This window comes from Triturus cristatus, chromosome 4_2, assembly GCF_964204655.1.
Source record: "Triturus cristatus chromosome 4_2, aTriCri1.1, whole genome shotgun sequence".
In the NCBI taxonomy this organism is placed as follows: domain Eukaryota; kingdom Metazoa; phylum Chordata; class Amphibia; order Caudata; family Salamandridae; genus Triturus; species Triturus cristatus.
In genome coordinates, this window is record NC_140586.1 from 305956433 (window position 1) to 305982246 (window position 25814).

General features: G+C 44.5%; 1 protein-coding gene across 8 annotated transcripts in view; it reads left to right on the forward strand.

Annotated features, from left to right (window-relative positions):
- RASAL2 (RAS protein activator like 2) overlaps positions 1-25814 on the forward strand; it is an 891981-nt gene that overhangs the window by 714679 nt on the left and 151488 nt on the right. The window lies entirely within an intron of this gene.

Genomic DNA, 25814 nt, shown 5'->3' on the forward strand with positions numbered 1-25814 from the left:
TGGGGCGCTTCGCATACAGAGGTAGAATGGCCTGTTCCTATACAGACATATAAGAGAACAATTATATATGGTGTGCAGCAGTCTGGAGGGATTGAGTTACTGCTTTCTAGAGGTTTTTTTTTATGTTCCTATGAATTGTTCGTGCTCGCATTTGAAAAGACACTGCCACATTAACAGCGCTCACCGTGTCCAAGATCACACAGGTGTCTTGTAATCTTTCTCCAGAGCCGCAGAAAGGTGCTTAGTCAGAAAGGTCTGTGACCTGGAGTATCTTTGCTACCTCAAGCATGATTCGGCAAGATCTGTGTAACCTGAAGAGTAGATCTGCTTAGCAGGGATTCTGCACTCTGTAATATTGAGGGATAGGCTTGCTGTCTATAACCCTATCCCTTTGGACCCCTGCAGCATAGGCAGCTATACATCTAGTATTTAAACCTTTTCATATCTTTTCACTTGGATCAAAGGTGTAGTTTAAGAATAAGCCCATCGGATAGGTATAACATGAAGGGCAGCTCTGCTGCCATAGGTTCAAGCCTACAAGTTCTGCATAACTTTAGGGATAACTGTGACCTAACGTGACCCGAGCTGGTGAAATCTGTGTAACGTGATGTGTAGCTCTCCTGTCTGAAGCCGAGTGTGCTGGCCCAGGCCTAACTGATCTGTGCACCCAGGGGTAGTCAGCAGCTGCAGGCCTGAGCGTGGAAAATGTGTGTAACCTAAGAGATAGTTTTGCTGTCTGATCTATGTGACTTCAAGGATAGCTCTGCTGTCTGAAGGCCGAGTCTTCAATATCTGTATAACCCTCAAGGATAGTGCCACTGTTTTAACCCTGAGTTTGTAATGTCTGCAGTAATGTCTGCATAAACTCGGGGTTAGCTCTGCTGCCTCACACTTGAGGCTGTAAGGTCAGTGTAACTTGAGGGATAACTTTCTTGTCTTACGAACAGTGTAGCCAGAAAAGTAACTCTGCTATCTCATGCCTGAGGCTTTCATGTCTGTGTAGTAGGACGTCTCTACTGTTTTATGCGCACCTTTGTACGATCAGTCTACACGTATGTGCTATATCCCTCTGCTGCCAGAGGCGCAGGCTTGGTAACACGTATGTAAATATGGGGATAACTGTGAGGTGATTAGGTCTGCAAGCACCCCTAAAACCCATGTGCGTGTAGTTTGTGGTATGTTTGCTAAGAGAATCTCATCCTAGAATCGGCGGTGAATGTATTGAAATGCTTCCAACAGGAGGAGCCGCTCCAATCAATGCAGGGCAAGGAAATTCGAAAAGGCCAAGGAAAGCGAAAAATCAAGGGGAGCATTGTAATTCCAATCCACAAGAAGGGATCCAGGCTGCTGCCCTGCCCTTATCGGCAGATAGCTCTCCTAGACGCAACTGGGAAGATATTTGCGGCAGCTGTCTTAGATCATCTCAAAGAGTGGGCATTTTCATCTGGTTCCATTCCGGTAAATCAAGCCGGGTTTAGAACAAAACACTCGGTCACTGACAATATAGCAGTGCTACAAACGATAATGGAAAAATATGTCATCAATAAATCTCAGGTAGTGTACGCAGTCTTCGTCGACTTTACGACTGCATTTGACAGGGTAGACCGAGATTTGCTATGGAAAAAACTCCAAAGAATGAGAGTTCCGGATAACCTTCTTCACTTAATAATATCACTGTACTCAGGGACATGGTGTCAAGTCCCAATGGGGAGGGAGAAGGGTTTCACCAGCCCAATACCTACACCTAACCGCCTGCGGCAAGGGTGCCTCCTAGCTCCCATACTGTTCTCTTTATACCTTAGTGACTTGCCGGAAAGCCTCAATCAGGTTGATAATTTTCCACCTAAAATTGCAGCTTATAAAATTCACACTTTGATATACGCAGATGACGTAGTCATCTTAGATCTGACTCCATTTGGTCTGCAAAGGAATCTGCAGGCACTCACTAAATATACAGAAGAAAACTATCTAATACCTAATGTCACTAAAACAAAAATTGTCCCGTTTACAGGAAGGAAGCAATATGTTAAATACAATTGGTCTCTAGGGGGAAAACCGCTGGAAATTGTAAAGGAATATACATATTGTTGAACGATGCAAAGAAAACAAGGCTCCAATGCAGGTAAGTCCAAGACCTTTTATTCTGACCATCCGCTCTCACCTATTACCACATCAGTACATCAACATTCCAAGTTGAACTCCCATGGGTTATACCAAGTGCTAGAAGGGGAGGGGATGGTGGAACATACCATTAACAAAGTAATACCTTATACTAAGATTACAACACATCTCCCCATGTAGGGAAAATATAACAGAATCAATAATTTCAAGAAGTGTTCACAATTCTATCCTTACTCCATGTTTGTCCATTTTCCAAGCGGACTACATTTCTACCTGTTTTGTCCACCCATAGGGGAGCACCATACTTGCTCGACCCTGGTTGCACATGACCAGGTTTTTTGACCAACACTGGAGAGTCCATTTTAAACTCCACATTTTTTTGCACCATGTTTATCATCGTACCACGACTTGTATTTCTGTTGATGTAACTCTACTCTCTCTTTACTCTGGTTTAAGTCGGGCAATACACTCCCCCCCCCCCCCCCCAGCATCTCGGATTCATTTTGGTTCTGGGTCCCCTACTTCTTAGAAACACAAAAGGGGGTACTCCAGTAACAACATTGGGAGTGGTGTGATACGCCCATATGGATTCCCTTAGAGAGTCCTCAACATTGAATCCATTTATGATGGCTAGCTGTATGTGTTCCTTACCCATGCGATTCACCCTTTCCACTAACCAATTAGCCTTAGGACAATATAGAGCAGTCCTTTCATGCCTTATGTTAAGTTCTTCCAAGAATTCTTTCATTGTCTCAGAAACAAACTGCACACCATTGTCGGTTACGAGGTTGGCAGGGATGCCCTCATAGACAAAAATGTTCTTCAAGAAGGAAATGAGACTGTCCGTTGTGATGGAAGACGTACATTTGAAGTTGCCCCATCGGAGGTGTAATCCACAAGAACGAATATAAACCTCTTCTGAGGACCCAGAACTTCCATAGGACCAATGATGTCCATAGCCAATCTGGTCCACGGGATAATCGGCACAATGACAGGAGCCAACGGAGCTTTGTGGAGAACTTTGCTTTTGTCACTTCTCGCACAACTGACACATTCTTTAACTTTCAACTCTACCATGGAATCCATTTTTGGAAACCAAAAGCAGCTTCGCACTTTGTTTTTTGTGAGGCTCCTGCCCAAATGCCCTTCATGGGCTAAGTCTATAATTTTACTCCTCAAATCCTTGGGTGGAATGATTTTACCACCCCGATGTATGCGACCAGACATGAGAGAAATTTCAAATCTCACCTCCCAAAAATCTCTTAACGTTGTCAGGGACTTCTGACATTTTCTCTGGCCATCCTTTAATGATGAGATCTTTTAAAGTATCCATAGCCTTATCTTCCTTCATGCCCTTGTCCCATTCAACATCTGTTAGTGAGGGTATATGCATTGACAAAATGGGAACATCTAACACTTCCTCACTATGGTTGTCCTTGAGTGGTAATCTTGACAAAAAGTCAGCAATCACATTTTCTGGGCCTGGTAAATACTCTACCTTGAAGCAGAAATTTTCTAAACCCAGAACCCACTTACATATCCGGGGAGACATGTTTTGTGAATGTTTAGATGAAAACATGAAAGTTAATGGTTTGTGATCTGTGTGAATAATGAATTTCGTTCCCCACAGAAAAAATTTAAAATGATGCACAGCCCAAAAGCATGCCAACGCCTCCCTTTCAATGACCGAGTAATTGCGTTCTGAATGTTTATGTTTATGCAATTTTTAAAGCGCACAAATACCCGAGGGTGTCTCGGCGCTCAGGGGAAGGAGATGATGCTACAGCAAGTAAATCAAGGTGAAAAGAGCCAAGTTTTCAGTTTCTTCCTGAAAATCAAAAGGGTAGGAGCAGTTTTGACATCAACCGGCAATGTGTTCCAGATTTTTGCTGTGGAGACCGTAAAGCATCTGTCCCCCCAATTAGCCTTCCTGGTTCGCGCCACTTTGAGTAAGTGAGCGGAAGAGGAACGGAGTGTTCTGGAGTGCTCAAGAGGGCGGAAAGCATTTCTGATGAACTGTGGGCCAACGTTATTAACTGCTTTGTACGCGATGCATAGTGCCTTGAACTTTATCCGGCTTCTAACTGGGAGCCAGTGTAGATGCCTAATGTGTGGTGTAATAGATTTGAACTTCGGGATTCCCAGTAAAATTCGGGCTGAAGCAGTCATTTAAAAAGGACAGTGGTTGGCTAATACCTGGCGTGCCCATCATAAAAATATTAATATGTCTTTACAGTATATCAAGAATGCAGCTGAAGTAAGTACCCAAACGAAGAACGCAGATTCCACAGGCACAGAAGCACGGCACAGTTGCCTGGATTCCCCACAGATTAATCACTTGAAAAAAGCTGTGACCGGTCTCTCTAGTAGACAACCCAAAGGGAAATCAACCCAGGCAGAAGCCTTGGTATGCCTCAGGTTACGTAACTTTAAGTTTTAATAGCAGTACATGACCCCCAAAATACAACCTTACTTTGAGGCTGAAGACTTCCACAGAAGATCACCAAGCATGAGGTGTTAAGAGCTGAGACTGGCTTCCATCCGCGGTGCACTGAACGCTGGGGCAGGGCCGCTGAGGAGAAATTTGCAGAATAAAGGCCCACAAGCGGTTGGAGCGCCGGGCTTACACACAGGAATCGATTGTTGAGGAAGTCCTTGAAAGAACGGCCCTCAGCGGTTGGCGCGCTGGACCTCCGCAACCAGGAAGGAAATCGCCACAGAGGAACTCTGAGGCTGATGGCTCACACACGACTGAGGCGCCGGACCTCCGCAAAGGAAAGCTCACCCTCCAACGTCGAATCAGCCGACTGAGACGTGCTTGTGAACACAGCCCACGATCATCCGTCGGTCCGGAGAAGGCAAGAGGTTGACTCCCAAAACGGCACCACCAGCCGCAAAACACTCAGGATCTGAGCACAGGATGAGGAGAAGCTACCTCCTCAAGGCAGGCAAACCTTGGAAAAGGAGACTATGAGATCTACCCTCACAGTGGGAATACCATCAGAGCGAGCCCAGAAGGTCTCCAATGGCGCTGTAAGGCACCGCCCAGATCTGCGATGGCTCCACCGGGTCAGCTGAATTACGAAGAAACTTCCAAATGTAGAACAGCACCCTCAGTGGCTTGAAAGAATGTTCGCCACAGTGTTCCAGCAAGCTGATAGGCACGAGACCACTTAACGAACATATACTTAATTCCTTGTACTTTTTCCTCGACTGTATGAAAGCCAAAAGTCCCAGCGAAAGGTGCTCAGAACAAGCCCCTAACCAAGAGAGAATACACAGAGGGGAGATGGTCAGCTGCCCCCTTCACAGCTCGTCGCCAGTGTTGAAAGATGCAAAGAAAACAAGGCTCCAATGCAGGTAAGTCCAAGACCTTTTATTCTGACCATCCGCTCTCACCTATTACCACATCAGTACATCAACATTCCAAGTTGAACTCCCATGGGTTATACCAAGTGCTAGAAGGGGAGGGGGTGGTGGAACATACCATTAACGAAGTAATACCTTATACTAAGATTACAACACATATTTAGGGAGAATTCTTTCACAATCTTTGCAAAACCTACCCCACTTACAAAACCTGGGCCGTAAAGTTGATGTCCACCTTGGGGCTCTCCAATGACTTTAATCCTCCACTGGTCAAAGACAATTCCCCTCACTTCTACAAGTATATAGCTCAAATATTCCATCGGTACTATCCTATGCAATAGAAAATATTCCAATAAGTCAATGGAGACAACTTGATCTGAAAGAAGGGAAAGCCCTCTGGAAACTGACCAAGACGTCACAAGCTGTGCCGGGACAAGTTCTTCATCTCGAACTCTCATTAGTCAGTTCTTTTGCAAGATGGGCATATAACCTTGTTCATGCGTATCAGGGGACCCTACGATTCTTACTAAATATTGAGACATTTGAGCAAGAATCGCCGAATTATGTATTTTGTAGAAATGTATCTACCGCTTTTAAACTATCAAAGGTTACTCTCGACATGTTGAAATCATGGTCACCAGCACATCTGAAACTTCAAAAAAAACATTTAACGCCAAGGTGAAGCATGGATCTTGATATCCAACATTGCTCCGAACTATCATTGTATAAACAATATGCGGAAACTATTGCATTTAAGAAAACGCAACAGTATATCTTTTTTAACTTAAATCACGAAGTCAGACGAAGTATTATTCTACTCCATCTTGGGATACTGCCTTTGAAATCATTTACATTTAAGTGGTATCCAAAGGAAAAAGCGTGTAGTCTCTGTGACCTATGTAAAAGCGGAGTGCAAGACTTAGAACACGTGTTATTAGTTTGCCCAAACGTGACTGTCGTAGAAGCTAGAAAGAGATTTTTAAAACCAATCAGAACAAAATGTAAAATTAACTCTGTTCAGAACCGGATTCCTCTCTGTAAGGCACCGCCCAATGAATTCGTGTGCATTAATATGTTCAAATTTTTAAAATATTTTTTAACTTTGTATTAGAATGACAATTTTACTACCCAAATGTAACTTTTATCTTTAAATATTTGTTGTTTCTCAGTCGAGAACTAAATCAAATAAACTCAAACGTGTAAACTTGTTGCCAAGTAAAGCGAACAGTTAAGGACCGGATGTGCAACGCCTTTGTACGATCCTGTTGAAGCCTTTCTAAACTGCTGTCTTGGTCCAATTCTGATTTAGGAAGGGAAATCTATATATTTTTTAATGCAGCACCAGTTAATTTAAGGAACACAAGGTGCTTTGAAAAAGAAAAAAAAGGTTCCCTTTTGGGATTGCAATCGCAGGGATGGTAGTCTGCTGTTGCTAGCAGGCCAGCATCCCTGTGTTTGTAGCCAATCAGCAGGAATGGCAAACCGCAACCTGCTTAATTATATATATTAGCACATAAAACCGCGCAAAAGCAGAGACAGGTCACAAATAGTCAGTGTTCAATTTGTGGCCGCTGTCTGTCTGTAGCCTGTCTCTTTGTGCATTGGGCCATACATCTTATCTGTGGTCTTGGAGCACGCAATAAAGACGATAGGACGCCTTCTGTGCTCTCCTTTTATGCACACCTGATGGTTGTGGTCTTCAGATTACTACTGAAGTTAGGCCATAACGTCAGATTGTTACCAATGTGCTAAGAAGTGGTGTTCATATTGGCATTGTCACCCAAAGAGTTAAAACGATGGGGGTCTTAAGGCAGGAAGGAGGTAGGCGGTCAAGCCAACACATCCTTTGCTTTCTTTCTATCCTTTTCCATTCCTACCTGCTGAGTGGTCTCAGCAGTGCCTCCACCCGCAGCTCACCCCAAGTTGTTTTGCAGTCTTTTGACCTGTGTTGCATATGCCCAGTCCCCTTGGATGTTGTCCTTATTTCATCTCATTGACTTGTATGTCCGGCGTAAAAGAGCTTTAACTCCTTTTTCCCAAAACCTTTTGTTAATGTAATAATTTGAAGCCCTTGACTTTGCTTGCTTCTTTGTATGTGGATGGGGCTGCGTGTAAGAGGGAAGCAAGTGTGGCTCCGGCAGATAAAGAGTGCGTTGTGTAGGATGCAGACTTACCAATATTGCCCCTGCGGTGCCCTTGATTTATACTGGGAATGATAGCTACCACGACCCCAGTTAATATAAATGTAGTTATAAGTTGTGGACGCATGCAATATTGACATTGAGGACAGATGGGAAACACCGTGCCCTCCTAGCCTACTCATTCTCCTGCCTCATACAGAGCGGTGGACTGAGGCTCCAGCTCTGTTTGCATTCACGCTGTCTGCGTGTTGACTCTTTATAAACATTGCCATTATTAAAGTTATAAGATGGGTATTGGCCCACCTGTTCATAAGACCAGATATCCTTTTTTTTTTTTGTTGCTTTCTCGCACACCACCCACACACAAAAAATAATTTTCTGCGCTATTAGTATTTCGCAGTTTATTTCATGAGTTTCCTCCCTAGGGCTTTTCTATCTTTCTAATATTTGTGGCCTACATAATGTCCGGGTTCAACACCTTGCTTTAAAAAAAAAAAATTCTGTGCATCAGTCCTGGTTCCAGTGTGTGGCAGTTGCCTGGAGGGAAAAAATGGATGCCTTAGGGTGCCTGATAAGTAATGGCACTGGAGAACAGACCAGGAGGGTTCTAGCCCTTCCAAAGCTTTTTGTCCAGATAGGAAACTAACATAAAGCGCCCAAGGGGTAGCACTGTCGGTGACGTGACCTGTAATCATAAGAACCACTCCCAGTGACATTTGGCGGGTTCCATATTGTGGCCAACAATGCCAGGTTTTTAGTCCTGGGATGTCGTTTAAAAGCCTACTGCATCTAGGTACGTTTTAGGTTGATTTACTTAATTTGAACGAAGTGGATTAAATCACCAGATACCAATGGTTTGTAAAAGCAAAAAAAAAGGTCTGGACACAGTGTTGATGACAATGACATGCAGTCGTTTGTCATCTCCACTAAGGCAATATACCCCAAAAACACAGCAGCCCCGTGTTCTGTATTAACCTGGAACAGATGTGCAAGGCTTGGAGGTAAATTGTTGCTTTTATATTGTGCTTTCAAAGGGGCGAGAACACACTAAGAAGAACAATTTATTTTGCTAACTCTCGATCTGTCTGGGCACCTTTCTGGTTGATAAAAGAACTCTCACCCTCTATTTCTTCCCAGTGGCACGCATGCTTCACCATCGAGCCCTTGCCTGGATACAGTCTGTATCGAGGCGGTTTCTGGCGGATCAGTCTTATATTGTACGCAACATTGGATGTTGCTGTTCGCAGTTGATTGGGATCTGGATTAGAGCTACTGGATTTGGAGGTGCCTTAAAGGATGTTTCCATTCGTATTTCCACCCCTTTGTAACCACTTCTTCCATTTTTCATTCACCACTTTCTGAATTTAGTGTCTCATCTAAACATAGACTCCTTTTAGAGGCTAATCTACTCAGAATCTCCATTCATTTCGCAGCTACATTTTCTTCCTTCCTCTGCTGCAGACTCCTGTTTTTAGAACAAATGTGATTTACTGGCGTGGTACTTTAGGTTCGCATCTGAGCGGGCCCTGCTTATAATTTTCTAGGAGCTGAGCAGATTCAGGCCTCTGGGGGAGGCGATGATAGGAAGTTCGGGGAGCGTTGCGATCATGAGCCCACCACCAGAGGATGGAATAAGTCTGTCTAGCTGAGTCTGTATGCGGATCAAACAATCATGTATATATTTGTAAAATAATTATTGGATCTTATTTAAGGTTTGTTTGTGGTCTATGTTTTATCCTCTAAGAATGTGTGTGTGTGTTAATAAATGTGGACTGACACGTTTTTCTCAAACACTAAACTGATCTTTGGCATCAGGATGCTATTTGCCTTTGGACATCTCAGGAACTCAATGGGCATACTCCTTAATAACCTTTATTCTCATTTTTTCCAGCCACTGGTTTCTCAATTCAGTGTCTCGTCTAATCACATCCGCCATTTAGAGGCTATTCTTCTCGGAATCGTCATCCATTTGCCCACTACATTACTGATTTAAATGAAACTTGTACACAACTGTTAGTTTCTTTTCTATTTGGCTGTAGGGTTTCTCTGCTGATGCTTAGTTGTCAGAGGTGTTCCAGCACTAATCTCAAATTGTTTGCTTGCTTCACCAGATGATACCTTTCTTCCTTATCTGCCTAAAATAGGACATGTGCAAGCAGGCTAAAGCTCCTGAGAAAGACTATACATTTAAAGTGATATCTTAAACCGGCACAGGGTTGATGCAGCCTCTCCCTTTAGGCTTTAGCCCTTACACGGTCAGATATGGTACAATTACCTCGGTGGACTAAACCTGCTGTGTCACTGACCAACTGGACACCCTTTGTAGCATGGCTGTCAGTGATCCATGCCAGATTTTCAGGATGTCCACATAATACATTTACATGCAGTGAATCTAATGGAAGTATTATATGTGGAGCTTGGCCTTCCTGTGGACTGACAGTACAAGCCTTTTTGAGTGCCCCACGCCTTATTCACCAAATCCTGCGACCTCCAGATATGGCAGGATGTCCGTTGCTGTCTCTGCTCCTGATCCTCTATGTATTTGGAAACTCGCCACCTATCTTAAAATGGCGCACGTACACCACCTTGAGGGGTTTTATTGGGGATCGCCATAGTAACATCTTTCTTTTGTGCTCTGTTGTCTGTTTGATTGAGCTCCCTTCCTGCCTTGTGTCCGTCCCCCCGTACCTAGTTTCTACATATTTCTATATGACACGCAGTTGTGTTTTTTGTAGCTGACCTCAAACAATGGTTGGCATAGTCTGTGTAGCTGCAATTGGTTCTGAAATGGGAATCCTTGCTGAATGGTATTTTCACCCCACATTTTCAAACTGTTCCTTATGGTGCTTTTAGTTTGTTTCAGTACATCATGGACAATGACATGCCTGGCTTGTTTGTGGCTCTGGATAACGCTGATTGCAGCTTCTTGTGTGAAATTCATTCCTATGGCGACGAGTGTTGACTGTCTCTTCCGCTATGATAGGAAGTTTGTTGCTCAGTGCTCTTATTTCAGGATAGTGTGATGTTCCTACAGGGACACTTTTCAAACTCTTTGATGTGTTTTACAGTACGCTAATTGATGAAAATACTCTTATAAGTCAGGGAAGAGCTTTTAGATAGGGCAGGAGCAGTGTGGGAGGTTCATAAGCTAGGCAATTAGTTCTTGCTTGGTGCAGCTCGTGGCGCCTTGCAGAGCAGCGGTTTGCTACAAGCCACAATATAAAATAAAAGTTAGTTCTAATGGATATTTCAGCCGTTGAAATATCCCCATATGTCATGGATGCTGAAAACCACAGTTCTGGGAATGGATCCAGGGTCATGCACAAAGCACTCTGGTCATAGTGATGCAGCATCTCGCACCTCCGATCCCGAAAGGAGTGTCCTCTTTTCAAGAGACTTTTTAAAAAGTGCTCATTCTGTGGCACCGGCATCCAGCACACCCTCTATGACTTTTTTTCTTTATAATCTGAGCCGTTTTGATGGCTCCTTGAGCGACATGGGTCCTGATCACTGTCCCCATGAAGTTCTCGTGAAGAATACAGAAAAATGAAATGTATAGTATATGAGGGGCTCAAGTTATTGCCACTCCTGTTAAAGCGTTCCCCTTAGAATTCTGCATGCTCTTTGATAATGTTTATGAAGGTGCAGAGAAGGATTATTTCCCTCCCAATTTAGGATGATGGTCACTTGCTCCCTTCTTTAGACTCTACTTTGGCCCAGCTTGCTGTGTACCAGAATACTTTGGCGTGGTCCCCTCTTTGGAGATAATATGTATAGTACCCTACGCATTACCTCTGGAGGATTCTTTCTCCTTTACCTTAGTGGTGGGAGCTGAAACAGATGTTCAAACACACATTGTGGGCCATGTGAACGCAAAGTTCTTAGCCTGTTTTTCAGGGCAAGCACAATCAGTATTCAGGAATTCTCTTTGACCTGACTTAGCCTAATGAAGGTGTTCATCAAAGCAACTTTATCTCAGTGGTTGTCTCTTGAAGGCCGCCTATTCCTCTCTGGTTGTTAACAGTTTGTAAAAACTGAGCTTCTCTGTCGGTGTCTCAAAATTTCCTTGATGCCTCCAGCTCATCTTAATGATTCTGGGTTTGGTTCAGGCTAAGTAATTTCCATCTTCAATGAGTGCCAACCATTCCATACCGGATCAAGTTCTTCTAGTCAGTGGTGGGGCTCATGACTTAGTAAATTTACTTGGCCATGGGTTTTATCTGGGGATGAGGTCTTCAGAGTGGAGCTTCAAACACCATTGGATTTATATTATGGGGAGGCTTGTGGGCTGTATCCCTGGTCTCCCGGGAGCTGTATGGGGCTCCGCAGTGTTGAAGTGTGGAGGAGAACATGCTTGCAGTGTAGGACTTCAAGCAGCCTTGACCCAATGTGACTTCGGTTGGAAATGTCTCTCTCCCGGCTCAGAAAGCCCCCTTAGAAGACTTGTCTGCCAGTGGCCTATGGAGACATGAAGACCTATCACACTCTTGGAGCTCTTGATAGTTTATCTCACATGACCTCTTTCCCCCTTTGGGTGCAGGGTTGTGTGCTCAGATCATCACACACTCACTACCATGCCTTGCATTAGAGCAGAACGAGGTGAAGATGCAAACAGAGCCTGGCTCTGTGGCTGTAGACAATGTGTCATGAGGTTTTCCAACTTGCGGCAAACTAAGCAGGAACAGAAAATGTTCGGCTGCATGCATTGAGCAGATTGGCAGTGGCTGCTCAAACGTTTTTCATTACTTATGCAGCAAGGATCTTTGTTCAAGCTCCTACAGCTCTCTGTGCTTGCGTTAATTTTTTTCAAAAGCCCTGTTTTGACAGTTTCCCTTGTGGCTGATTTCTCCATTTCTTCTTCCTCAGAGGTTTACTTCTGGGTATTTCAAGAGATGAGGAATTTGTGGAAAGATGTATTCATTAGAACAAGTTATTTACCATTGATAACCAACTTTAAACATTTTATTTTTACAAATACTCTTTCTATTCATAATCACTCTACTTTCTCTTGTCTCCTGTGATACAATTGAGTTTTTTTGGTATTGGTATTTCTCAAGATTTACTATGTCAAGATCCTTCATTTCTTGACCTATCTTCTACTTTGCATAAAAATTGGTTAAGCTGACGTTGTAGGCAACTTATGTAGAGCAGTTGCATCAGACGATGGGTAGCTCGGCAGCCAGAGACACTTGGTTAACAGTTAGTGCACCCTGCTGTCTAATACTTGTGGATATTTAAAGATCTGTCAAATGTGCAGGAAGATAGAAAATCCATCAGAAAAACCTTTATAGAAGAAATTAATTTCCTCTTTAGAGTCATTATCTGGACTTATTTTCATTCGATTTGTGGGCATTGAGGACATCTAGGCTTACTTCACAGTTTGACACAAAGTGTGGGCTACCATATAAGGACTCCGGTGGGTAACCAAGGATGCTAGTTTTCACAGAGGCCAGAAGCTTTTCCCATTCCTTCTTATACAGACCACCTTCTCTCCTGTACCTCTGTCTTTTTAGATACGCTTTGACCGTCTGGATTTCTGTTTTAATCTGACTGGGCCATCGTGATTTCGGTATACTTTTACTTTTGTTGAAATCTAGGCTTATTGAATTGGGAGTAAACCCTGATGCCTGAACGGTGGGACTGGGCCAAAAACATCCCAGAAACACGAGAAAACTTGGTGGGAGGGCAAGCGACAGGCTGGGTGCAGCAGCCCATTTTGACAGGCCACAACCAAATGCATGGACCTAGGAATGAAGCAGAGGATAGATACTGAAAGGAAAGAAGACGGCGCTAAAGACATGGGAGTTAGACACTCGGGTAGCGTAAAGGCTGCTTAAGGTGAGGGTACAGATGAAGATTTGACGTGAAATGGGAAATATAGGATTATGAAAAAGAATCAAGTTTCACTGATAGTGGTAGATACCTGAGACATATAGTACCAAGCATTTGCAATGCAATAGGTCTCGCATTAGTGACAGCTATTGGCGCTGAAAATAAAAATGTTTGCTTTTTTTTATATCTCAGCAGTAGCATAGATAATAAAAGAAATTCCACGAAGCAAGGAAAGGGTGCAGTACCTTATGTGGCTAATAGAGGACCCTTTATAACTCCACAGGGTCACCTAGTAACAGCCTGTGGTACTGCACCCTATCCTTGCTTCGTGGAATGTCTTCTCCTACTTATGCTACTGCTGGGATATTTTTAAACAAAAAAATAAATCTAGTTAACATTATCATTAATAATAATAATAGGGGAGCAAATTAAACTGAAACAGAATTGAACAGAAGGGGTTGGGATGATATAAACACAGGGTGACAGCAGCTGATATAACATGGTAAATAACTAAGCTCTTCTTTATACATACAATTATAAATATATAAATACACTTGTGTATTTGAGCGAAATGGCCTTTTAAATCGAACTGTGTAATAAAACATATTTTTCCACTAATAAAGCAAATCTATGCACTTTAAGCAGCATCTAAACTTAGTCTTGGTGAACCGCTTTGATTCCTTCCATTATTGGTGGTGCTGCTACAAAATTAAAAAAATAGGGAGGTGTGCGCTATGAGAAGAATCTGCTCCCCCCCCTGGCACGCCTGAGGCGCGATGTTGAAGGTTGGCGGAGGCTGCCGCTCTCCCTCGTTGGGCGTGCGGCCCTGTTCAAAATGATGTCTCTCCCCCGCTTTCTCTACGCCTTACAGAATACCTTGGATTGGGTGCCGGCCAAATACTTTCGGGAGGTCGAAGGCCTCCAACGGACGTTGCTGTGGGATGGGCGGCCGCGAATTGCTATTGCAAAGCTGACGCTTCCATGGTACGACGGGGGCATTGCGCTCCCAGATATCCGTCGGTACTATTGGGCCACACAGCTGAGCGCGATCAATCATGGGCTTTATGGCCCTGCTCTCAGCCCTGGGTATGCCATGGACAGGTGGTTGCTGCGTGGTGGTAACTATTACAGGGCGTTGTACTCGCGATCCCTAGACTCGTCCCTCACGGGGCCCACCGCTGTGGCAGTGCGGGTGTGGAAGATGGCAACTGACTCGCTGGGCTGGAAGGATAAGCTCACCCTTGCTACCCCGTTGTTTGAATCGGAGAGACTGGGAAGGCTTTGGCATTCAAAAGGCTTTGATAAGTGGGACCTGATTGGCATCTCCAGGGTGGGTGATGTGCTGCATAAGGGGAAGGTGAAGTCCTTTGAGGAGTTGCAGACTGAGTATGAGCTGGGGCCCTCCGAGTATTTCAGATATATTCAGATGCGCCACGCCCTCCGATCAGTCCTCGTGGAGGGTGAGAAGGTGCCTGAGTCCTCTCCCTTGGAGGACCGGGTCCTAGATGGCCATATGCCCGAGAGCACGATCTCGCTCATATATAAGAAACTTATAAACGTCCGGGCGGACATGCTTCTGGGGCTGAGGGACCAGTGGACTAGGGATGGCCTCGAGTTAGATGATGAGGATTGGCAGTCAGCTGTTTCTTCCCCTAAGGAGGTTGCGATCCCGTCGCGCCTGAGGCTGGTGCAGCTTAAAATACTGCACCGAGTGTATGTGACGGGGCCAAGGCTGGTCCACATGGGGTTCTCGGAGGACGGCCTGTGCAGGAGGGGGTGTGGTATGGTGGGTACTTTCCTGCACATCATTTGGGAGTGTGGTGCCATTGTGGAATTCTGGAGGGGAGTCCATGCAGTAATGGGGGAGGTGACAGGCATTGCTCTGCAGCCGGAGGTGCGGTGCTGTCTCCTGAATATCTGGGGGCCCACTGACCTCGATGAGGCGCGGACCCAATGGGTGACACTGGGTAACATGGTCGCTAAGAGGGATATCGCGCGATTGTGGGGCTCCTCGGGGCCCCCCACACTGACTGCGTGGAAAGAGAACATGGACTGGAGCATGTTTAGGGAGAAGACAGTCTATTGCTCTAGAGGCCGCCCCCGGAAGTGGCACGCCATCTGGGGGCGGTGGAACCAATACAGGGGGGGAATATGTCTTGCCCCTGATCTGGAACCGCCCGAGGAACAGCTTTCCCCCTGACCTTCTTTCCAGCACAGTCTGGTTTATGAACTATTTGGGCCTCTGCTGTCCCCCCTCTTCCTCCTTACACTATCTTGTAACTGGTAGATGAGTGGGGTCCGGCCTCCCCTGGGGGCTCTCACCATGGTTTTTAGTGTTCTTGCCTTGCTGGGGTTTGCTGTGCTTTTTGTGTTTGTTTAAAATTGAACCTTTGCACTTCTCTTTGTACTTTACTGGGGACGCATCACTGTTTCTAATTATCGATGCTGCCGAACCTCCGGGTTGTCGGCTGAATAGCTGTGTCCTGTTTTTTAAATAAAGGTTTTAAAAAAAAAAAAAAATAATAAATGGGGAGGGCGGGGGGGGGGGGGCACAGTGAAGAACTGCTTAAATGAAGTGTAAGTGCACTTGTTGGGGACCGCTTGAGTCTATGGGGCATCTAGTAAACAACGTTGATGACAACTGTTTTAAAAGATATGTACAGAGGGAAAACAACGTATTGAATAAGCATGCCTGAAGCAAACGAGGTTTCAATATACAAGCATACCTGTAGGACACAACAAAGTACGCCTCCGGCTAGAGACCCGCTATTCCAGCGCAAGCTGCATTCTGGTCAATGTAGTTTTACACACCAGGTTTCATATATGTACAACGTGCAGCTCATCAACTATCCCTTTGTTGCTGCCTTCAAAAACCAAGTAGTGGTCCTTGATGGCTACTGCGCGATGTCCATGCCAGGGCCACGGCAGCGGGCCCGACCAGCCCACCACCAACTTCCAGCGGTGCTCCAGTATGTTGTAAGGGGGCTGGGAGGCGGGGCGCCAGTGGCCGCAGTGTGGGGTAGTGGTAGCCATTGCGGATGAGAAGAATAAACCGCAAATGTGTGACAGAAAACGTACAGAACCGGGTTTAAATTGGGGGCTGCTTTTTGCTGGGTGTCTTCACGGGAGCACCGGAGGGGGCTGGTTTACAGGCCGGACGTGGAGACTGTGGAGCCGCCATATTAGGGGAAAAGAGCTCCCGCTGCTTCTGCTGGTCCGTGAGCAACATAGGCAACACGATCAACGGCAGGGGGCAGGAGCAAACATGTTTGTGAGGAACGTTTTGCCGCTGATTGCAACAATGCCATGAGTGCCATATTTTAAAACATCGCACCACTGATGTAAAACATAATTCTAAAACTGCGCCATGAGTGCCGTATTTTAAAACTTCGCACCACTGTTTACCAGAAATGCAGCTTTGCTGCTATTGCCACTGAAAGTATATGTGCAAAGAGGAATCACGCTCTGCAAAATCTGCAGTCCAGGTGGGCGAGGCAAAAGGGAGACAGGGAGGGAACAAACAAGCCTCACTTCCAGTAAAAAGCGAGCGTTTATGACGTGCACCAATAAAAAGCATGGGTGGAGCTTCCACCCCACTTCCAAAGAACCCCGACAGAAAACCAACGCCAATAGATCTTGCAGGCAAGCAGCGTATGCGCTGCAACGCTAGGCGAGACCTAAAAACAGGAAGAACCCCAGAGGTGTTGAGGTACCGGACGCTATCATTTGAAGCTGGTTGTAAATTCAGCCAGTGATTTTAATTGGTGCTCACCGATTGATCAGTCGTGCAAAGCAAATTCATAATTTTTGTCATTTGCCAGATATTCCAAGCCCATTCCTGTTTTATTCAGTAAATGTGTTCTCCCTCTCCAGCAGCCACCTCCTCCTCTGTGATCCACCTCAGATGCCACCCTAATCTTTCTGTTTACAGTGATCCTCGTCTCCTGGGATTATCTCTTGCAGATGCTTAACCGTACTCAATTTTTAATAGGTTCTCTGATAAAACTGAAAAGTCTGTTATCCCTCAGTGCCTGAGCCTCGACAGCAGAGGTGGTAAGCCTGAGATAGGGAAGGAGTTAACACAGAGTCTGATGAAAGAAGGAGCAGTATCTTGGCATAACCAGCAATGTTCATTTATTTGCATGGATCGACAAGGATGCCTTCGGATTTATTTGGCCAGTGCCACGACTGAGGACTGTACAAGGTAAGCACTGTTGTGATTTGTTATTATGTGTAATTCTAAACAGCACTATCATCCACGAGGGTATCCAGGCGCTTAGCAGGCGTATGTGTGCCTGGGCCTGCCTTGGATAGTTTGGTTAATTGAAAAAACAAGTCTTCGGCTTCTTGTGGAATTCAAGAAGAGAGGGGGAGACTCTGATGTGGAGTGGGAGTTGTTCCGTGCTTTAGGAGCAATGTAAATGAACGCCCGCCCTCCTGATCTGGTTTCGTGTATGCGTGGGATGTGTGAGATTAGGAGTTCTGCGCAGCAGCAATGTCTGGTTAGTTTCATATGCCACTGCCTGTTTCTAGAACTGTTCTCAGTGGTGCAGTTGCTGATGTACTATTTTCCAGTAGCAAATCCTCTTAGACAGGGTAACTTTTGTTCCTTTCCACTCAAACTCTTCTATAAGGTGTGATTATGCCTCGCTGGTGGTCTATCTAATTCTTTATGCTCCATCTCAGTCTTACTGGACTACTTTCTTGACACTGTTTGCAAGCCCTTTGATTCCAAATTCTTCTCAACAAGCGTCTACAATGCTTCCTCAGCTTTTTTCTACAGCAGGGTCTTCACTGCACTTGAATGTCACTTCATCCCTCGCTTTTACTATATTCAAGTACCCAAAGGCCTAGCGAATGGTCGTCTTCACGTGAGTGTGTATCAAGTCATAGTGTATAAAGAAATTAAAGTAAATCAGGAAACATTTTTTAAGTTTTTGCCAGTGTGGTTTCTGGTTGCGTGGATCTCAGGCTCTCTGACAAAAAACATGTTCTTGATGGTGACCTTTCCCTAACATTGTGGAGAATTTATTGGCACTCAGGGAATCCTTCCTGTTCGCATCATCCAAGGTTTATTAAACCCCTTAAGATGTTTCAGTTCAATGTGGTGCTCGTTGGGAGTGCTTCTGCTGCTGTAAACTGGAGTGGATTAAATTGCACTGGATTTTAATTTGGGGCCAACTTTACTAAGTGTGACGGTTTTGCAAGCAACTGACACTAAACAATAGCTCTCCCTTTTAGCTATCACTAAGATGTTCTGAGTCAGTAATGTATAACAGATTATTTTATGTGTATGTGGTATTAATACAACCTATTGCCAAGGTAAATGGTTTGCACTGCCCTAGTTGGATGGTGGCAGAATGGAGAGGGCAGCAGAGGATCAGTGCCAGCGACATGTTGTATCGCTATGTGAAAAGCGCTCGTCAAAATCAAATGGAACCCGAGGGGAGAGGTATTAAACTGGCCATCTTGGGCAAATGAGCTGTTTGTCAGTGTAAGGCAGCTGTAACAGGTTTGTTGTGATAACATTTATGCATTGTGTAATTTTAGGTATTGTAGAAAAGAGTTATGCTTGAGTTTACTCCAAGAAGATAATTAAATTACAAAAATCGATTAGTGAAGCAGTCCATGGCGTTTATGGCTGCATATGCAACGAGTTTAATTTGTTCCCCAAAATGTGATAGTCACTTTTATTCATAAACACTTAATAACATCGCCTGTGTGTAGGTATACAGGACACTATATATATATATATATATATATATATATATATATATATATATATATATATATATATATATATATATATATATATATATATATATATATTCACTTAAAAAACCCATAGGTTTCACACATGTTATAGTTAGGTGGATATTTCACTCGTAAAAAAACAATGAAATTCCCCCGTTATAGTTAGTTCAGATAACTATAACTCGCGCGCCCGCAATCCTCTGCTCATGACGTCACATATTACATCACTCATGACATGGTCAGTGGCATCACTCTTGACTTCACTGATGACATCATTCTTGTGATAGAGTGGCGGTCGCGCGAGTTATAGTTATCTGAACTAACTATAACGGGGGAATTTCATTGGTTTTTTACGAGTGAAATATCCACCTAACTATAACATGTGTGAAACCTATGGTTTTTTAAGTGAATTTGCAAGGTTTTTTAAATGCTAATTCCTAACTATAACGTGTGTGAAACCTATGGTTTTTTCTGTGAATTTGTACGGTTTTTTAAATGCTTAGTTATGTATGTATTATTATTTTTTTTTATATATTTATTTTACAATAAACTATGTATTAACAATTTTTTAAATTATTTTTTTATGGTTTTTCACCGTGCGCGCACCATGTGCGCACCCCGCGATTTAAAAAATATATATATATTTATGGTTTTTTCTGCCTTCGGGGTCCTTCAGGGACCCCCTGACAAAGGCTAGGGGGTCAGGAAGTCTCTACCCTGCCCCCTTTTCACGTTCACCACCTTCCTTTTCCACTCTCGCACTGAAAACAAACAAAATGGCGGCCGACACTTCCTGATTTCGACCGATTCGAACGTTGACTGACATGTAACCACCAATCAGAATTACGCTCGCGCACGTTAGGGTGCGCGCACGGTGCGCGCACAGTACGCGCTTATAGATATTTATATGCTTTTAAATGCTATTTTCTCAGGAACTACTGAACAGATTGACACCAGACCTGCAAAAGGCACTTCCCTGACCTGAGGACTACCTCTCTGCCAAATTTCAAGTAATTTTGTTCAGTCGTTCGGGCTGTACCTTCGACTAAAGGTCCTATGGGAAAATGCATGGGGAAAACGCATTTTGGGACCCCCCCTTTTTTCTCGGCCCCCACTTGGCAAATCGCCCCGAGACTTTCAGGGTAGGAGCTGAGCGGAGCGCCCCATTAGTTTTGAAAAATTCACGAGGATTCGTCAACCGGCGCCAAAGTTATTCAAAATAGAATTTTCAGATTTCCTATGGAAACACGGTCTTAACTATAACTATCTACTGGCGACCGCCAGTAGATTATATATATATATATATATATATATATATATATATATATATATATATATATATGTTTTTCTTTAAAATTTGCCTATCTAATTTCTTACTCATGAAGGCCATGGGGAGTTGCTGCCACTACGTCACCTCTTTGTGAAACTGTTTACCGACTACATGAGCATTCAAACTACACCTAGCAGGGCATCACCGCGGATTGCCATTGTTGTCCGGACGCATTACACAAAGTTATTACTGTAGAGCAGGGGTCTCCAACCTTTTCTTTAATAAGAGCTTATTTATGTTCAGTGGAAATTATCCCGAGCTAATATTATTATTAGTATAGTAGTGTTGTAATAGTGACTACGTCAGACAAGATTACATTGAGGCCCCCTTGTGAATGATTATCATGAGTGATCAATTTTGAATGACTTTACATATGTGATGACTGCAACACCCTTGGCACCAAGGTAATAAATACTATTAGCAATAAGTCTCTCCAACACCATGTTATTTATCACTTAAATATCAGCTTAAAATATACTTTAGAAACTCTACCATTTTTTCCTCCAAACCTTAGTATAGAAGTTCTAAAAACGCACACATTTATGTCTTGAATACACACTTTACAATTTTTGTGTCCATTAATTCAGCCAAGCTAAAGCTTCTAATTTAGCTAATTGGGCTGTGTACAAGAGAGCTACTTACATGTAGCTTGAGAGCTGCCAGCAGCTTACAAGCTACTCATTGGAGAAGCCTGCTGTAGAGGAAGAAAAACTCTCACAAAGTTCACATTAGTGATCTCAGTGTAAACACTCCTTGTCAACATGTCAAGGATAGGAAACCCGACTTGTCAAACCTCAAGGCGCTCTCCTGAAATATGGCAAGCAGACACACAGTGACAAGGAGATGCCATTGAGGATATGCCTATTAAAAAGCATCACGGGACTTACTCCAACTCTGGTTACAAACAGCACTTTAGACAGGTGTACTTGAAATAGACACCTGCTATGACACAAATGAGCCCCCCCCCCCCCATTCTTCAAATGGACACACTCTCGCAGTCATCATAGAGGTTGTACTCTCCGACTTGGCCAGCTACCTAGCAATCCAGAATATCACATTGGAATGACACTGCTATTTTTCATGGGATTATGCTTGCAAGGAGTATCACAATACTAGACACTCCATTTGGTGAATGTGTCATGGGATGGGAATGTCTCCTGCATGGTGAATGGGCATGTATCCCCTGCCCTGAGTGCTCGACTGCATGTGAAACTGGCATCCTGGCCTAGGCATCATGCTACTCTAGCATGTACCTAAAGACCTTTTTCTGTCCCTGGTAATGCTAGGTCGAGAACCTGTTCTTTGATCAAGAGGGTTGCGGGGGGGCACTCCAAGTGTGCGTCCGACTCCAAATCATGCTGGTTCCATCACATAAACGTTTGATGGCAGCATTCTGTTTTTTTATCTGTAGTGTTACCAGACCTTTTTGTTTGTGTTAAGTAAAAGCAACATACTGGCTATTTTAGTCTAAAGTGATGCTGTTATTGAAACCCACAGCCTTCTGCTGGCATCACTGTACATGTTTAGTGTGTGTATGTGCAGTGAATGTGTAGCACATGCATGTTAATAGGACTGTGCATTGCACAAGTCCTGGTGCCAGTGGGATTAATGTTGAATGCCCCTCGTTTCAGCATGGCACAAAATGGAAGATGAGGACAATTCGCCCAGACTGTGGCAGTGACTGCCTGCATTCCTGTAGCTGGCTGGTGAAGAACCAGATACTAAAGTGGGTAAGGATGCAGACATGTCGGTCTTTAAAAATTCAAGGAGGTCCATGTCTGCATAGCGCTGCTGATTAGTTCGTCCAGAGGACTGCCATTTGGTAGACGGGCCAGACTACAGTTTCTCTTGTGAAGGGGAGGACATTTCTAGGCAGGGCCTGCCCTTATGTCTGTACCAGATTACTGCTTAAGGAAGGCTGATGTCAGCCAGGTGTGGATACCTCACACTTCATTGTACCCCTGTTTTGGATTCTCCTGCCTGGAGCCAGCACCATTGCGGTCTATGCGAGCTATCATTTAACACAAAGGTTTTGTCTGAAGAGTGACAGGAGAATGATATTTGAAAGAGAACCAACCCTAATCAGTTCTGCAACTTGAGACGATGATACACACCTCTTTTCTGGAAAATGTATACAAAAGTGGGACCCAAATCACCCCACTATGATCCCCTCCCAAGTTCTTGTAGACCAAGTACGAGAGTGCGCCACAGAGGACAGAAAGAGCTGCTGTTCAGCCAGGGCTGGTTCCTGACTGACTGCCAGTCTCCAGGACGTGAGAGGACTTCTGCTGGATGAGTTGAGGGTCTGCCTAAAGTTGAGGCTGACCGGCCTGCTAATTGAGAAAAGGAGTGTGCCAGGCCGTGCATGGGGGCGAGGCTGTCCGAGAGGAGAAGCCCTGAGTTTTCCCAGTGTGTGGAGCACTCATAGAAAGCTGACTTGGTCAAAGCCAGGAGTGACCCATGTGGTTAACGGTCCACCCTGGGCACTCTTTGCAATTTTCATATGAGGTGCATATGACTGTACCAGAACCAGCATCCTGTGCTGCCTGGATGTTTGCGCAGGCTTAAGAAACTGGTGTTGTCGCTGCTGATGTTGTGATTGAAAGTTGTGTCTCTGCCGAAGCGGGAAAACCTGATCGGCCGAAAAGCCACAACTGCCAGAAAGACACTACCTTGAGGGATTTAGATTGGAGGCTGCAGTTGCAACACCGGAACACCCGTCTGCTGCTTACCTGGAGAAGCACTACAGATGAATGCCGCTGCACAGATCTGCTTCACCCATCACCCCCACAACTTCACCCTGAGCAAGCCTGCTGGTGCTGCCCTAACAGGAGAGGAACTGTTGCCCTGAGGTTGGGAGCCTGGACAACACCTGCTGCACAGCGTGGACTGCTACAATAACCAGCAGGTAAATGCTGGACTTGACCTGCACTGGCAACAAGAGATTAAACATATGCAGACAGGTTTACTGTGCACGCTGAGATTCTTTGCCAAAGGGGTAAAGAGACATTGATTAGAGTTACTCATTTGACCTGTGAGGGTATTTGTGCCATCTGCACTTCTGTCGAATCCTGCCTTAATCTATAGTTTGTGGGGAACTGTACCTGCGGGGTCTCCAACATAGCGGGGATATCAGGAAGAAGGTGTTGGTCTGATTCTTAACGCAACTTAATTTGTAACCCTGTATATTGTTTCCGGTGAATTGTGTAGGATTTAGATCTGTGTTATTAAATTACTTTCTTTTTACATGAATGATCAGCCCTGGACTGTACATTATGTGTTGTGTTGTTTGGTTGACTGTTGAATTCTGAGCTCTTGCCCCCACACTACCTTCCTGAGAAGCCTGTGAATGCTTACCTTGCTAGCCTGAGATCCAGTTGCGCAAAAGGTTGTATTTGGATGTACCATGGTAGGAAAGAGACAAGGACACCAGTTGTAAACTACCTCATTCCCCACGGTTGGGACACAGCAACACCTGTCTGCCCTGTATGCTTCCCCCAACCTTCTTCTGCCCCCCACACCCTCCCCAATGGGGTCTGAAACACTTTGACAAGCCTCTATAATATTCAAGACTTTTTTTATCCCAGTGCCTCAGACAACTTGGGTCTTAGGCTTGACTAAGGCAAAAATATATACCATTAGAGCAAAATTGTCACCTCTACTCGAAGCAACCACCCGCCTTCTCCCTGATCTGCAGTCTGACTTCTGGGGAGTATGACAAGCCCCTACAGTGCACAGCCCTTCCCCCAGTCAGTCTAAGGACTACCAATTTTTGTGAGATCTGGGGTCTCGGGGGCCCCACCCCATCTGTTTTCTTTACGGTATTGCCTGCCTTAGTGATTGTGTCAGTGGTGAGGAAGGCCTACACCACACCAGTCGATGTTTAATATCACCGAAATTCGGACCCTGGGGAAGGAAGTGTCGAGGGTGCTTCTGCCATAACTGTGAAAGCAACAGATTCCACTGCTCTTTTCAGCAGAAGTGAACTATCCCTTGCGGAGCCAGTACAGAGGCTCACCAGTACTGCCTCCAGGATTGGAGGCTTGACGTCATGGAGTTTGTGAAGGATGGTGTTTTGTTAAACAATCAACAGATCTGTACTGCAGTGGTTGGTGCTGATCTATCAGTCTAGGGATGGCACCACTGCATCTTGATGGCTGACAGATGCACGGCATGGTAGTGAGTGCACTCTCTCACTTGCACACCTATGACTAAGGGCATAGAACAAAGGCAGAGCCTGGTGCTCGCGACACTGTGGGCGTGTAACAAGTATCTGGTCATTTATGAGGCAGGTTAAAGGAAAGTGATTTGGCTTTGAAAACAGCATTGTTAACAAAGGAAGAAGAGACCGCTAGGGCACAGCTTCACGCTGGAAACATTGGACACTTCTGCAGTGAATGTATGACGGTATTCCGCAAGCCTGAATCACACTGTGTCTTCACAGCGCCGTCATTAGAACAAACGCGTCTTTAGTATGCATTTGTTCAGCGCGCAAGGCATTATAACGACTTGCCTTAGGGGGGCGCTGGATTTTGGTATAGGTAATTTACTATTCCAACTCCAGTCTGCGCAACAGTAGGGAAGGTGTTGGAGTTTAAATCCAACACCATTCCACCAATGCGCCCCCCTAAAGCAAGTCGTTATAACGGCTTGCGTGCTGAACAAATGCGTTCTGAAGACACGTTCGTTCTATTGCCAGCGCTGTGAAGGCACAGCGGGATTCCGCTTCATTCTAAAGGACGTTTCCCTTCTGCATTGTAACTTTGCCTGTATAGACCTTAATTCAAACAGTAGGGTTGGCCATTAGTGCTGAACAAATGTGCTAATGTGTGTGTGTGGAGGCTTCAGTTTGTTATGAGGTTAGCAGTGGTGATTGGATCATAGTTTGGGACTATTGGTTAGTTTCTTACATTTAAATGCATCATTATTTAACTGTGTACGACATCATAAGTTGGGATTTCGAAAAGTGCCTTTCGTCTTACATACAGATGGGAAGCCGGATATCTTGGTATGGGTATATCTGCTTTCTTCACTCCGATTGGTTATTGCTTTGAACCTGACTGTCTAACAACAACAATAGTTATTTACTATTTCGTTTTCAGTGATTCAATGGAAATAGACTACCTCTTATATTTACCAAGTTCTCAGTATTTAGATCTGGTAGAAAATAGATTGCATTCTTAAAAGTGTGAACATCTGGTAGAGTTGAAGCGATGCTGCAGATTGTAACAGAGTTTGCAAAGCTGTCAATTATATTAGTGACCTAG